Genomic DNA, 15,213 nt, shown 5'->3' with positions numbered 1-15,213 from the left:
ATGCAGTCAAAAGGGAAATAAAAAATAAAAATTTGGAGTTGTCCCCAGCCCCTGACTCTCTGTCCCCCATTCCTGGTTCTCTGGCCAGAAAGACAGGGCTTTTCCTCCAACCACTTCACAGTGCCAGGATTTGGGCTGCGCTAGAATCTGTCTTATGGAGTGTGGAGAAAAACCAACCAACGAACCAGCCAGGGAACTCACAGCGATGTCCATCATTCTTTCAGTTTTGATTTCTTTCCTTAATCCACCACCTGTGATCTACCTTTCAGAGTTCTCAGATAGTTACTGCATGCATTCTGTTCAGGCTTTTTAATTGTGACCAGTGAGAGAGGCAGGGACAGATGTGCTCATACTATCTCAGCAGGATCCGGAAGTCCTGCGGCTGAATTTTGCACTCTGATGTAGTCAATGATCTTGCTAAATCATCTTACTATTTTTTTTTAGAAACACATCTCACTGTCATTCAGGCTGGAGTGCAATGGTACAAGCATAGCTCACTGCAGCCTCCAACTCCCAGGCTCAAGCTATCCTCCTGCCTCAACCTTCCAGTATCTGGGACTACAGGCATGTGCCACCACACCCAGCTAATTTTTATTTTATTGTTATTGTAGAGACAGGGTCTTGTTGTGTTGCCCAAGCTGGTCTTGAACTCCCGGCCTCAAGCAATCCTCCTGCCTCAGTCTCCCAAAGCGCTGGGATTACAGGCATCGAGTCACCATGTCCAGCCACTCACTAATTCTAACAAGTTGTTCACAGATTTTAAAATTTTCCAGGCTGAGTGCAATGGCTCACGCCTATAATCCTAGCACTCTGGGAGACCGAGGTGGGAGGATCACTTGAGCCTAGGAGTTCAAGACCAGCTTGGGTGACATAGTGAGACCCTGTCTCTAAAAAAGAAAAAAACAAAAAACAAAAAACTAAATGCCAAATCATTTCATCTGTGGATGATGGCAATTTACTCTTTCCTTGCAATCTGTGTATCATTTTCTTGCCTTATGGTGGGGGTTGGCAAACCTTTTCATAAAGGCCAGATAGTACATATTTTTAGGCTTTGCAGGCCATATGGTTTCTGTCGCAACTACCCAACTTTTCAGTTGTGTGTGAAAGCCACTATAGGCACTATGTAAATGAATGGGCAAGGCTGCCTTCTAGTGAAACTTTAGGCACCAAAACAGGTAGAGGAGCATGACCAGAATGAGAGAATAATTAGAATAAGGACTTCTGAAATCTGTTCCTTCATAAAAGCAATGAGCGTGCTGGCAAAATCAGTCAAAATCAACTTTTTCATACCTCTGGAAATTAACCAAAGGCTTTGCAGCTACCTGAGGAGTGTTTATTATTACAATTATTATTTTTTAATAAGGCTGACTTTGGGAGGCTGAGGCAGGAGGATCACTTGAGGCCAGGCATTTGAGGCCAGCCTGGGGAACATAGTGACACCCCATCCTTACAAATATTATATATTTTTTAAAAATATCAAGGTGTAGTGGTGCATGTCTGTAGTCTTAGCTGCTGGGGAAGTTGAGGCAGGAGGATCGCTTAGGCCAGGTATTCGAGGCCAGCCTGGGCAACATAGTGACACCCCATCCTTACAAATATTATATATTTTTAAAAAATCAGGATACAGTGGTGCATGTCTGTAGTCTTAGCTACTGAGGAGGGTGAGGCAGGAGGATTGCTTGAGGCTGGGAGCTCAAAGTTGCAGTGAGTTATGATCATGCTACTGCATTCCAACCTGGGAGACAGAGTGAGACCCAGTCTCTAAAAAAAATAAAATAAGGCTCTATTGCAGTAAGAACAGCAAGCTTTGTGAAGTTTTAACTTCTCTTATTCCCACAGCCCTCTTTACAGTTCTTTTGCAGGCATGAAAACCAACAGCCTTGCAACTATGATGTCTGTGAAACCAGCAGCCTAGCAGCTACTAGAGGGGAAGAACTGGTTTGCAGCATCCACAAAAAGCTCTGTCCCCAGAGAATGGCCACTATTTGACCTGTCTGGAAGCTGCCTGAAAAGCTGTGTTCCCAGAGATTGTCTTTATTTGACCTGACTCAGAGCTTACTCTGTGTGACCAGCCCTGGCCCCAAGGCACTTGTCAAAAACAATCAGCAGTAACTCGGGAGGCTGAGGCAGGAGAATGGCGTGAACCCGAGAGGCGGAGCTTGCAGTGAGCTGAGATCGCCTCACTGCACTCCAGCCTGGGTGACAGAATGAGACTCCATCTCAAACACACACACACACACACACACACACACACACACACACACAGTCAGCAGTAACTGTTCAACATTGTAGCTGCCTATGTGGCAATACCATTTGGGGTCAATAGGTTAAGTAAAATCGTGAAAGGAAAAACTGGGAAATGAGATATCCTTTGGGGGTTTTAAAAGCTTCGATACATTCCTGGGACGATAGAGGCTCCATGCATGTGCAGAGCAGTGCACATGTACAGAAAGACCTGATAAGACCCCCATGTCTCCCCTCTGGCTGACCTTGAGGCTCTGCACAAACAGGAAATGAAGGCTAGGGCAGAGTTGTAAACTGCTTGGTAAAGCGTTGAAGTCAGGCTCCACACACATACACAGTGCTCCTCAGCAAAGGCTGGGAGACTTATTGGTTTAAGAGATTTAAATAAATATCTGGGCTGGGCGCAATGGTCCACACCTGTAATCTCAGCCCTTTGGGAGGCAGAGGTGGGTGGATCACTTGAGGCCAGGAGTTTGAGACCAGCCTGGCCAATATACAAAACCCTGTCTCTACCAAAAATACAAAAATTAGCCAGGCATAGTGGTGTGTGCCTCTAGTCTCAGCCACTTGGGAGGCTGAGGCAGGAGAATTACTTAAACCCAGGAAGTGGAGGCTGCAGTGAGCCAAGATCATGCCACTGCACTCCAGCTTGGATGACAGAGCAAGACTCTGTCAAAAATAAATAAATAAATAAATAAATAAAAGCCTATTCAATCATTAGTTGACTACTAAGCTAACAAATTTTAGCTGCAAAACATGAAAAAGAACACAGACTTTATAGAATTAATCTGGAAAAATCACTAAGGAAACAAACAGGAACAACAACAACAGACTCTTCGCAGTGGGGTTGGGGGGGCGAGTAAGGGGATCTGATTTCCAAATTTGCTACATTATATTATTTTAAATGTCTAATATTCAACAATAAAAAATTATGAGACATGCAGAGAAACAGAAGAGTATGGTCCACTCACAGGAAACTGTCTCTGAGGAAGTCCAGACACTGGAATTACTAGGCAAAGTCTTCAAGGACACTGTTATAAATACGTGCAAAAACTAGAGGAAACCACGTCAAAAGATTTAAAGGAACACTATTATTCAATGGAACTTAACAGACATCTACAGAACACTCCACTCAGCAACATCAGAATACACGTTCTTCTCAAGTGCGCATGGAATATTCTGCACTATAAACCATATGTTAGGCCATAAAACAGTACTCAGTAAGTTTAAAAGGACTGAAATCATACAAAGCATGTTTTCTGATCTCAGCAGAATGAATTTAGAAATCAATAACAGAAGGAAACTTGGGAAATTCAGGAACATGTGGAAATTAAACAGCACACTCTTAAGTAACCAATGGACCAAAGAGGAAATCACAAGGAAATTAGAACATGCTTTAAATATAAATTAAACAGCCCACCAAAACGTGTAGAATGCAGCCATAAAGCAGTGCTTAGAGGAAAATTTATAGCTGTAATCGCCTGTATTAAAAAGAATAAGGATCTAAATCAGTCAGCTAAACTTCCACTTCTTGTAACTTGAAAAAGAAGTCTAAACTAAACCCAAAACAAGTAGAAGAAAAGAAATAATAAAGATTGTCAAGGGGCGTCGTTTGTCTGGGGTAAATACCCGAGGTTCATTGCCTCATACCAAGGAAATTGAGTACGCGGACACACACAAGGAATGAGTTTAAGAGCAGAGGTTTAATAGGTGAAAGGAAGAGAAAAGAGAAAAGCTCTCTCTTCTGCAGAGGGAGAGGAGCTCCTGAGTGGGGTCTTTGGGCTTCATGGTGAAATGCATGGGGTTTTATAGACGAGCTTGGGGAGGCAGTGTCTGATTTACATAGGACATGAGAGACTGGTCAGACTGGGTGTCTCATTTGCATAGTGTGCGAAGAAGCTGGCCATCCCACCCTAATCTTTTATTATGCATATGGGGTCTCTGCTTGGCCAACACCATGTTGCCTGCTTTTTTACTACACATGTGGCGACAAAGAAAAGGGAAGAGAGAACCTCCATGTTGAATATACCGGGCCTCCAGGTATACCTTTTCTATTGGCACAGCTGTTGGCATTTACCTATGCAAGCTTTCAGCTTGTTTATCTATGCTTGAAGCTTGATTTTTCAGGCTGCTTTTTGTTAGAAAAGAAATTATTTGGGGGCTGACTTTCATTAAAAGGAAACCTTACCTAGGATTCTCTTACCCTCACTATCTGCCTAAATAATTTCTTCCTAGCTCCTGTATCAATTGGAGTGAAATAGATGAAACAGAGAATAGAAACACAGGCTTGTGTGGATTCACCGGTGAATGCTACCAAAAATGTGAAGAATGATACGGTTTGGATTTGCATCCCCACCCAAATCTCACACTGAATTGGAGGAGGGGTCTGATAGAAGGTAACTGGATCATGGGAGCAGATTTCCCCCTTGCTGTTCTTGTGATATTGAGTGAGTTCTCAACCGGGCGTGGTGGCTCACATCTGTAATCCCAGCACTTTGGGAGGCCGAGGTGGGTGGATCACAAGGTCAGGAGTTTGAGACCAGCCTGACCAACATGGTGAAACCCTGTCTCTACTAAAAATACAAAAATTAGCTGGGCGTGGTGGCGTGCACCTGTGATCCCAGCTACTCAACCTGGGAGGCGGAGGGTGCGGAGTGAGCCAAGATCGCACCACTGCACTCCAGCGTGGGAGACAGAGCGAGACTCTGTCTCAAAAAAAAGTGTGTGGCACTTCCTCCTTCCCTCACTCTCTCTCCTGCCACCATGTGAAGAAGGTGCTTGCTTCTCCTTTGTCTTCCACCGTGACTGCAAGGTTCCTGAGGCCTCCTCCTAGTCATGTTTCCTGGTAAGTCTGTGGAACTGTGAGTCAATTAAACCTCTTTTCTTCATGAAGTACCCAGTCTCAGGTAGTTCTTTATAGCACTGTGAAAATGGACTAACACAAATAATAAACTCAAATTCTTCACAAAACCTCCAGAAAATATGAGCTAACAGAACATTTTCCAACTCATTCTACGATACCAGTATTTCCCTGATAATAAAACTAGACAAAGACATCACCAGAAATTTATGAACTAGTATCCATTATGAACATAGATGGAAATCCTCAATAAAATGCTGGAAAACCAAATTCAGGAACATATAAGACGATTATATATCACTACCAGGTGGGATTCATCCCAAGAATGCAAGATTGTTTTAACATCTGAAATCAATCAAAGTAATACACCGTATTAATAGAAGAAAGGGCAAAACACACAGGACCATCTCAAAATATGCAGAAAGAGCATTTTATAAAATCTAACACGCTGTCATGATACAAACAAAACAATAAACTAAGAATATAAGGGAACCACTTTAACCTGAAAAAGGGTATCTACAAAAAACCCACAGCTAGCATCATATCTACTGGAGACAGTATGAATGTTTTTATCCTAAAATCAGGAACACAACTAGGATGTCCTCTCTCACTACCTCTGTTCAGCATTGTACTGGAGATTCTAGCCAGAGTAATTAGGCATGAAAAATAAATAAAGCCATCCAGTTTGGAAAAAGAGAAATAAAACCATTTCTAATCTCAGATGACACGATCTTGTACATACAAAATCTTAAAGAATATACACACACACACTATTAGAACTAATAAACAAGTTCAGCAAAGTTTCAGGATATAAGGTTGGCATACAAAAATCAGTTTTACTTCTATAGACTAGCAATAAACAATCTGAAAATGTTTCATTTTATTTTGTTTATTTATTTTTTTGGAGACAGGGTCTCACTCTGTTGCCCAGGCTGGAGTGCAGTGGTGCAATCATAGCTCACTGCAGCCTCAAACTCCTGAGCTGAAGCAAACCTCAAACCTCATCCTCCCAAGTAGCTGGGACTACAGGCACTTGCCACCGCACCTAGCTAATTTTTAAATTTACAATGGAGAAGGGATCTCACTATATTGCCCAGGCTGGTCTGAAACTCCTGGCTTCAAGTGATCCTCCCATCTTGGCCTCCCAAACTGCTGGGATTACAGGTGTGAGCCACTGTGCCCACCTGAAAAAGTTTTAGCAAATCCATTTACAGTGGCCTCAAAAAGAAGGAAATACTTAGAATTAGGTTTAACAAAAGTAGTACAAGACTTTTATGTGGGAACCTGTAAAACATTGCTGAAAGTAATTAAATAGAATACATAAATGGAAAGACATCTCATGTTCGTGGATTGAAAGAGTTAATATTGTTAAGATAGCAATGCTCCCCAAATTGATCAATCCCTATCAAAATTCTAGCTGGCTTTTTTGATAGAAATTGACAAACCAACGCTAAGATTCTTATGGAAATACAAGGAACTTGGACTAGCCACAACAATTTTGACAAAGAAAAGCAAATTTGGAGGACGTATACTTCCTAATTTCAAAACTGCTAAGATACCATACTCAAGATAGTGTCATGCTGGTATAAGAACAGACATGTACGTCAATAGAATCGAATTGGGAGTCCAGCTATAAACACACTTACGATCAGCTGATATTCAACAAGGGTGTCAAGACTATTCAATGGAGAAAGAATAGTCTCTTCAAACAAAAGACTGGGGCAACTGGATATCCACTTGCAAAAGGATGAAGTTGGATCCCATAGTAGTTTCCTCACTGCCATGACAAATTTCTCTAAACCTCATGGCTTAAGAGCAAAGAAATGTATTGTCACACAGTTCTGAATGCTGGAAGTCCAAAATTAGAGTGTCATGACAGGGCCATGCTCTCTCTGAAGGTTCTTGGAGAGGATCCTTCCTTGCCTCCTCCTAGCTTCTGGCTTGGAGATACTTTGCAATCCTTGGTTTGCAGACACTTCGCTCTTATCTCTGCCTCCATTGTCACATGGCATTCTTCCTGTGTATCTCTATGTCCCTGTACATGGTGTTCTTATAAGGACACCAGTCGTTGGATATAGGTGCAATGCTATCTTGTTTACATCTGCAAAGACCCTGTTTCCAAGCAAGGTAATATTTACAGGTGTTGGGAGTTGGAACTCGAATATATCTTTTGATGGAGGCACAATTCCACCCACAGCAGGCTCCTACTTCCCACCATGTAAAAACCATCTCAGAATAGATTATAGACCTACATGTAACAGCTTCAACTACAAAACCCTTAGAAGAAACCATAGGTGTAAATTTTTATGACCTTGGATTAAGCAGTGGTTTATTTGATGTGACACCCAAAATGTCAGAAAGAAAAGAAAAATTAGATAAATTGGAGTTTCTCAAAAATAAAACCTTTGTGCTCTAAAGGTACTGTCAAAGAGTAAAACGAGAACCCTCAGAATGAGAGAATGGAAGAAAATATTTACAAATCGTATACCTGATAAGGGACTTTTTATCAAGAATATGCAAATAACTCTTACAACTCAACAGTAAAAATGCAAACATACCAATTAAAACTTCAGTCCACAAGTTGCCTAATCCAGGGTCACCAAGATTTATATCACTGTTTTCATCTAAGGGTTTTATAGTTTTAGCTCACACATTTAGGTGTATAATCTATTTTGAGTTCACTTTTTTATATGGTGGGAGGTAGAGATCTGTTGTGGGCAAAGGATTTTAACAGATGTTTCTTCAAAGGTATACAATGGCCAATAAGCCATGAAAAGATGCTCAGTATTCTTAGTCATTAGGAAAATGCAAACCAAAACAGTAACCTACCACTTCATGTTCACTAATCTGCCTAAAATTTTAAAAGGCAATAACAAGTGTTGATGAGAAGATAGAGAAGTTGAGGTCCTCATGCATTGATGGTGGAATTGTAAAATGGTGCAGCCACTTTGGAAAATAGTTTGGCAGTGTTTCAAAAAGCTAAACAGAGAGTTACCAAACCGCCCTGCCACTCCACTCTAAGATACGTATCCATGAAAAGCAAAAACGTGTGTCAACACAAAAACTTGTACAAAAATGTACATAGTAGCATTAGTCATAATAGTCAAAAAGTAGAAAGAGCCCAAACGTTGATCAACTGAGGAATGGATAAACAAAATCTGGTTTATCTATATGGTAGAATATTATGCAGCCATAAAAATGAATAAAGCTTTACTTATTCATTTTTAACATGGGTGAATCTTTAAAATACGCTAAATGAAAGAAGCCAGACACAAAAGACCACATATTGTATGATTCCATTTATATACCATGTCTAGAATAGGCAAGTACCCCCCAGCCCCTGGCGACCACTAATCTACAGTCTGTCTGTATGAGTTTCCTTGAATGTTTGGTAGAATTCATCACTTAAGCAACCTGAGGTTGGAGTTTTCTTTGTGGGAATGTTTCTAATTATGAATTCAATTTCTTTAGCAGATATAAAAGTATATCAAATTTTTATTTTTTCTTATGACGATTTTAATGCATTGTGTTTTTCAATGAATTTATCCATTTTATCTAAATTTTTAAATTATTGGCGTAAAACTGTTGGCAATATCCTTTTACCGTATCATTAAAGTCTTGGGGATCTGTAGTGATGTCTCCTGGCATGGCTAATTTGTGTTTTCTCCTTTCTTTTTCTTGATCCAGCCTGCTAAGTATTTATCAGTTTTATTAATCTTAATCAATGTGTGGCTTTTAAATTTTCTCTGTACATTTGCTTTTGATTTTATTCATTTCTGCCATTATCTTTATTATTTCCTTTAGTTTTCCTTCTCCTTTTCCTAAATATGCTGTTTTTTCTTTAATGTCTTGAGATTAAAGCATAGACCATTCATTTTCTACCTTCTTTTCTAATGTAGTCAGAGTTGTAAATTTTCTTCTATGAGCTGTGCTAACTGCATCCCACAAATTTTGTATGCTACTTTTTTATTTCCATGAATTTATAATTTCTGTTATGATTTCTTCTTTGACATATTGAATTGTCTAGAAGAATGTGGATTATTTCCAAGGGTTTGGGGTATTTTCTATTTTTTTTTTTTTTTGGTTATTAGTTTCTAGTTTAGTTTCAATGTAGTCAGAAAACATATTTTATTATTTCAATCATTTGAAATTTGTTGAGATTTATTTATGGCTAGGCATATGGTCTATTTTGGAAAATGTTCCATGTACACTTTAAAAGAGCACATATTATGCAATGGGTAGGCGTGTGTTCTATATATTGTCCATTGGGTGAAGCTGGATAACTGTATGCTTCACATTTTCTATAGTGATCTTTTATTCAAAATTGCTACTTATAAACAGCACATAGTTGAGATTTTGAAAATCCAATCTGACCCTCATCCTTTTGGGCTGTTAATAGCTCTAGCTCACCACATTCTCCCTTCTGGTTCTTCTACAGCCCACCCACACCTTTAAAAATAGTCTCCTTGAAATTAAATCTTCCTCAAATTATCCTAAATTAAGTGTACCATGTGTTTCAAATTGCAGCCTCAGCTGGCTCACTGCCTTCTTTATCCCAGCCTCCATTGCAGTGAGGTTGGGGACCATATGACTACTGCTGACCAACGGGCTGTGAACAGAAACGACAGCATCACTCCCATGGAGCCTCCTCCATCTGTCTTCCCTGTTGTGACAATCTCAGAGGCTACATTCTTTCAGTGGCTGGGCTACAAGGTGGTGAAAGGCTGCCCAACCTGGTAAGTACTTACTTTGTGTGAGTAAGAAGGAAACATTGCAAGGGTTGGAGCACTGAGATTCCTGGGTGAGTTTGGTATTTCTGAACAGCCAATTTTGCCTTGACTTGGGATCAAACCATATGTCTACTTTGGTACCATGAGTATAGCTGTTGATGGATGTTCGCCCTGTTTTGCCTTTTTACTCCCTTCCTTCCTTCCTTGGTTCTTTCATTCATTCTTCTTTCTCTCTTTCTTTTCTCTATATTTCTTTGCTTTCTCTCTCTTCCTCTATTTCTTTCTCTATTTTTCTTTCTTTCTCAGTTTAGTTCTCCTGTGTTCCTGTTGATTCCAAGCCCTACAATTTTCTTCCAGTGAATTCCTTTTCCGCTTTATCCAGACAGCCAGAGCGGGTTTCTATTGCTGGCAGCTAAGAAACCCAAATGGTATACTATTTTCCGCTTAACATTATATCATAGACATATTTCTATGCTATTAAATATTATTCAAAATATTATTTTAATGGCTGCACAATATTTCATCATATTTATGTACCACAATTTATTTAACCATGCCCATGTGTTTTAGTAAATTATAAACTTCTATTAAATACTTACAGTGAATATTATCACATTTACATTTTTGGCTTCAATCCTGGACAGCACCTTAGGACATCTTCAGAGTGAAATTACCAGCTGAATAGTGTGAACATTTTAAAATCTCTTGTGGCATGAAGTTAATTTTTTTCCTAGAAATTTTATACCAACTTGTATTTTCACATGTGACATGAATAGGAATACTCAGTTTTACTCCACTCAATGAGATTGAGTGCTATAATTACATTTAAACATTCTTTGATAAGCTCTAGGAAAAAATCTTATTGATATTTTAATGGGCATTTCTTTGATGACCAATGAAGCTGAATATTTTTAAATATTTTATTACATATTTTTATTTCAGCTTCTGAGCATTTCTCATTCACTATTTTTCTATTGGAATGTTCATTCTTATTGATTTGTAATTACTTTTTACATATTAGAGGTATTAATCTTTTGTCATATTTCTTGCAACCATTTTATTCTTGTTTGCAGTTTCCCAATAAAACAAACTAAACAATTTTTAAAACAGAGATTTAAATTTTATGTATTAAATTCTACCTTAACCTTTGTTATTTTTTCTACTGCTTTAGGTTTAAAATGTCTTCATGTACCCACAAGATCAAACATTTGTTTGCTTTTTAATGATCTCCCTTTCTTACATTTAATTCTTTAAATCCTCTGGAATTTATATGAATGTATGGTGTGAAGGAAAGAGCTAATTTTATTTCCTTCCAAATAGCTAACCAAATGTCCCGGCATCATTTATTGAATAATCCGTTTCTTCCCTACAGGTTTGCAATGCCACCTCAGTAAGCTGAGATGTGGTAATCGCCATGGCAACGGGGCTGCCTTAAAAGCATTGTGCACACACAGTGAAAGACTGGTGCCTGGCAGAGTTCAGTCTGGTCTCACTGCACATCTTCCCTAATTAAGATGCACCTTTTGGTTTTGTCTTTTTGGGGGAAAAAAAAACCAAAACCAAAATGCTCCCTTTATAGCCACGAGGCAGAAGAAAAATTAAGGCCAAGATCCTTTCATGCCCAATATGGACCCGCTTGGCGATTGGAGCATGGGGGATCATGGGCAGCAAGTGAGAAAGTGCACAGTGATTTGCCGCTGTTACATCCTGAGAAACTGAAGGGATGTCATCAAAGTCCTTGAATAGCTGGAGAGTGGGTGTGGGATGGTTATGTTTGAAAATGCAGCTCTGATATAAAACAAAGCAAAGACTGCACTGTTTGCCCAGCAAGAGCCTAGCTGGAGACCCTAAGCCTAAGATAGAAGCTTCTGCCATCAACAGGCCACAAAACCCATACTTCCTGCTCTATGAGGCTTCTGAACTTGGTTCCCTGGAATCCTCCCTCCTTATCAGGTATCTGCGTCTAGGCCTAGGGGAGACCAGACCGAGGTCTGTCCTTGTCTGCCTACAAGGACAAGGCATTCTACTGCTGTAGACCACTTGTTTATGTGCCTCTAAAATTTGTTTGTTAAAGCCTGAATCCCCAGTGTGATGATATTTGGAGGTGGGACCTTTGAAAGGTGATTAGGTTTAGATGAGCTCATGAGGGTGGGGCCCTCATAAGGGTATTAATGTCCTTATGCGAAGAGACACAACAGAGCTTGCTTCCTCTCTCTCTCCCTACCATGTGAAGACACAGCAAGAGGGCAGCCGTCTGCAAACCAGAAAGAGAGCCCTCACCAGGAACTGGATCTGCTGGCACCTTGATCTTGGACTTCCCAGTCTTTAGAGCTTTGAGAAATGTCACCCTCAGGTCAATGGGATATTTGTTACAGCACCAGGTACTGTCTGAGAACTCCACCTTTAGAGAGGCCCCCGGGAGCCTGTGTGCTGTGTCCCTGAGGAGACAATGAAGGTGCTTGACACCCAGTTTGAATATTGGGTCGCGGCAAAGCTGACTGCTGCTGAAGGAGAGATGCCTTCTTATGGCAAGCCATAAGAAGCAGCAGAAGTCATGAGCAAGCTGAAGCTATGAGGCCGAGACAAAATGACACATTGCCATAAAAACAGGGACAAACAGGCAACAGGCCGAGCCCATGGGAATCAGTAATCTCCTGCTGCCACTGAGGCCTTGGGACTAACTCAGATCCGGTACTGCTTTCTTGGGGCCTATTCTGACTCCAGTCCCTGTCCTTGGGGTCCCCTGAGATCCCTGTAGCCTTGTAATAAGCCCACATTATCATATTTCCCCTGCTGGCTCCACCCTAGAGCATTTCCAACAATTTCCAGTGCTTTTCCCCTTCTCACACCACTGGGCCTTTGCACGTGCTAATGCCTCCCCAACTTGCCCTGCCTTCTCCTTCACCCAGACAACTCCTACTAAATCTCTCAGACTCCTCAGCTGTGTCCCTTCCTAGGGGAGGACTCTCCTCCCTCCAGTGAGCCCAGCGGTCCTCCCTGGGATCCCCTGCTCCTTGTCTTCCCTGCCGTCCTCACTGCCGTCCTTGTTCTCTACTCAGAAGGAGGCAGAGGCTGGCCTGCCCCCACTCTCCTGTAGACTGACCAGATGAATTGACCTGGGCAGGGCAGGTGTGTTTGACCAATTATCTGGGCACCCCATGGCTCAGTCAAGTCGACACATAAAGTTAACTGCCATAGGGCCCCTTCACTGTATTTGTCTATGAATAAAAAACGGCATCAACTCCAGGTATCTGAGGGTTCTGGAGGCAGGTTCTGTGATCCCTTTTTACAGATGAGGATGCGGAGGTCCAGTTGTCACTCACCCAGATCACACTCTTATCTGCTGATGGCAGGAGTGTTTGATGAGATGTGTGAGCCCAGCCATCTCCCTCGGGACACATCAGCTCATTAAATTTGCCAGCCTTTGCCTGAAAAAGTATTTAATTTGCCTTTTACAATGCACCGATTGCAAGTTAATTTTGAAAGTTATAGGTGGCATTAGAATTTATTAATAACATTGGAAATAAATCTCCCCAGAATTCAATTAATTGAAAACCTCATGAAATTCTTTTTTTACAATCCATAAAGCCGGTCTGGGAGAGAAGTGTTCCAGGAACCTCGGGAGTGGTTGGAACTGCAGGCGTGGAGCGTTAGAGTGGGGAGGGGGCTTCTGTTCTCATGTAGGCCTGTCTTGGCTCCCACCTGCCCCTGCCTATAACCTCCAACATGGCCTCTTAAGGTTAGGGAAGAAGCCACGCCTCCACCGTTAATGTCCTACCATGTACCAGTGTCAAGGAAGAAGCCACGCCCCCATTGTGAATGTCCAGCTATGTGCCAGTGTCAGGAAAGAAGCCACGCCCCCATCGTGAATGTCCTGTCATGTGCCAGTGATTCATTTGCAATGATTCATCTGCTCTGCACCTGGCCTGAGCTGGGGACGCAGATGTGACCTGGCCCACAGGACACTCACAGGTGACTGGAAGAGACAGAGCTGGGAGGGTGTGCTTTGGATTTAGGGAGGTGAGGAGTGAAGCTGGGGGACCCCAATGGCACCTTGACCACCCTTGGCTGAGCCCAAAGCCAGAGTCGGGCTGTTTCTGCCACTCTGGTAGGAGAGTTGCCCCTTGTGGGTCTGCAGGACATGCTGGGAATAGGCTAAGAAGAGCGTGTCTTCATGTGAACCTCTGAGGTTCAGCCCAGCCCGGGCCACCTCCACACTGTGGCCATCATGTCAAGCCCTTGCCAGAGTTACCGTCTGATTTGGGGGGTCCTGACTTTCTTCTCTGGCTGGTGGCAACGGCGGCGGGGCAGGCAGGGGTACCTGGCTGGGGACTAAGAAGTTGCTTTCAGGCCCAGATTCTGGGTCCCAAAGCAGGCCTGCCTGCTGGCGAGACCCTTGGGCCTCCTGCCAGTAGAAGAGGGGAGGCTCCGAGGCAGGGTCCTGTCTGAGCCTGCAGCCTTGCTCCACCCCAGGGCTCAGCTGGGCTGAAGGGATGAGGACAAGAGGGTCCCACAGAGCCAGAGAACTCAGTCACAGTCCAGGGCCTCGGGTGCACCAAGGACTATGATTCAAATGAGTTCTAGTCCCTAGGAGAGAGGCTTCGGAAGAAAAGGTATTAGCTGGTTGGGTGTGGTGGCTCATGCCTGTAATGCCAGCTCTTTGGGAGGCCAAGGCAGGAGGATCACCAGAGGTAAGGAGTTCAAGACCAGCCTGGCTAACATGGTGAAACCTCGTCTCTACTAAAAATACAAAAATTAGCCGGGTGTGGTGGCACACGGCTGTAGTCCCAGCTACTCGGGAGGCTGAAGTAGGAGAATCGCTTGAACCTGGGAGGTGGAGGTTGCAGCGAGCCAAGATCGTGCCACTACACTCCAACGTGGGTGACAGAGTGAGACTTGGCCTCAAAACACAAAACAAAAAAAAAAAAGAGAGAAAAGAAAAGGTGTCACTGAAGTGGTGTCAGTCCCTTCCCCACCACACACACCCTGTAAGCACACATGTGCCGAGGTGCGTACACACTGTAGCAGATACGCATACCCACACACACATATTCAAGCACACACACGTGCATATATGTGTATATGCACTGGACATACACACATATACTCATGCATGTACATTTTTACACATGCACACATGTGCACATATGTGTACACACAAAGCACACTCATTCTTATGCATGTACATTCTCACTCATGTGCACACACATGAACACGCTCATTCTTATGCATGCACACACTTGCATATGCACACACATGTATAGCAGGGGCTAGAGTCAGTTGGCATTTCAGAAGAAATGTCAGGTTTGATCTGGACGCCGGGCCACAGAGGGGGTATGCGCAGGAAGCAGCCGCCAGAGGCAGAGGCACAAGAGCAGA

General features: G+C 42.4%; 1 long non-coding RNA gene across 1 annotated transcript; it reads left to right on the top strand.

Moving 5' to 3' along the window:
- Positions 1–9,687: 9,687 nt before the first annotated feature.
- LOC105503131 lies at positions 9,688–13,389 on the top strand. Its single transcript, XR_001000437.1, has 2 exons — positions 9,688–9,840; positions 11,207–13,389. It is a non-coding gene; the product is annotated as an uncharacterized LOC105503131 (long non-coding RNA).
- The last annotated feature ends 1,824 nt before the right edge of the window (positions 13,390–15,213 follow it).

Source organism: Colobus angolensis, unplaced genomic scaffold, assembly GCF_000951035.1.
Source record: "Colobus angolensis palliatus isolate OR3802 unplaced genomic scaffold, Cang.pa_1.0 Scaffold120, whole genome shotgun sequence".
NCBI classification, from domain to species: Eukaryota; Metazoa; Chordata; class Mammalia; order Primates; family Cercopithecidae; genus Colobus; species Colobus angolensis.
The sequence above is the reverse complement of the archived record's forward strand: the minus strand, read 5'-3'. Positions and strand labels throughout refer to the sequence as shown.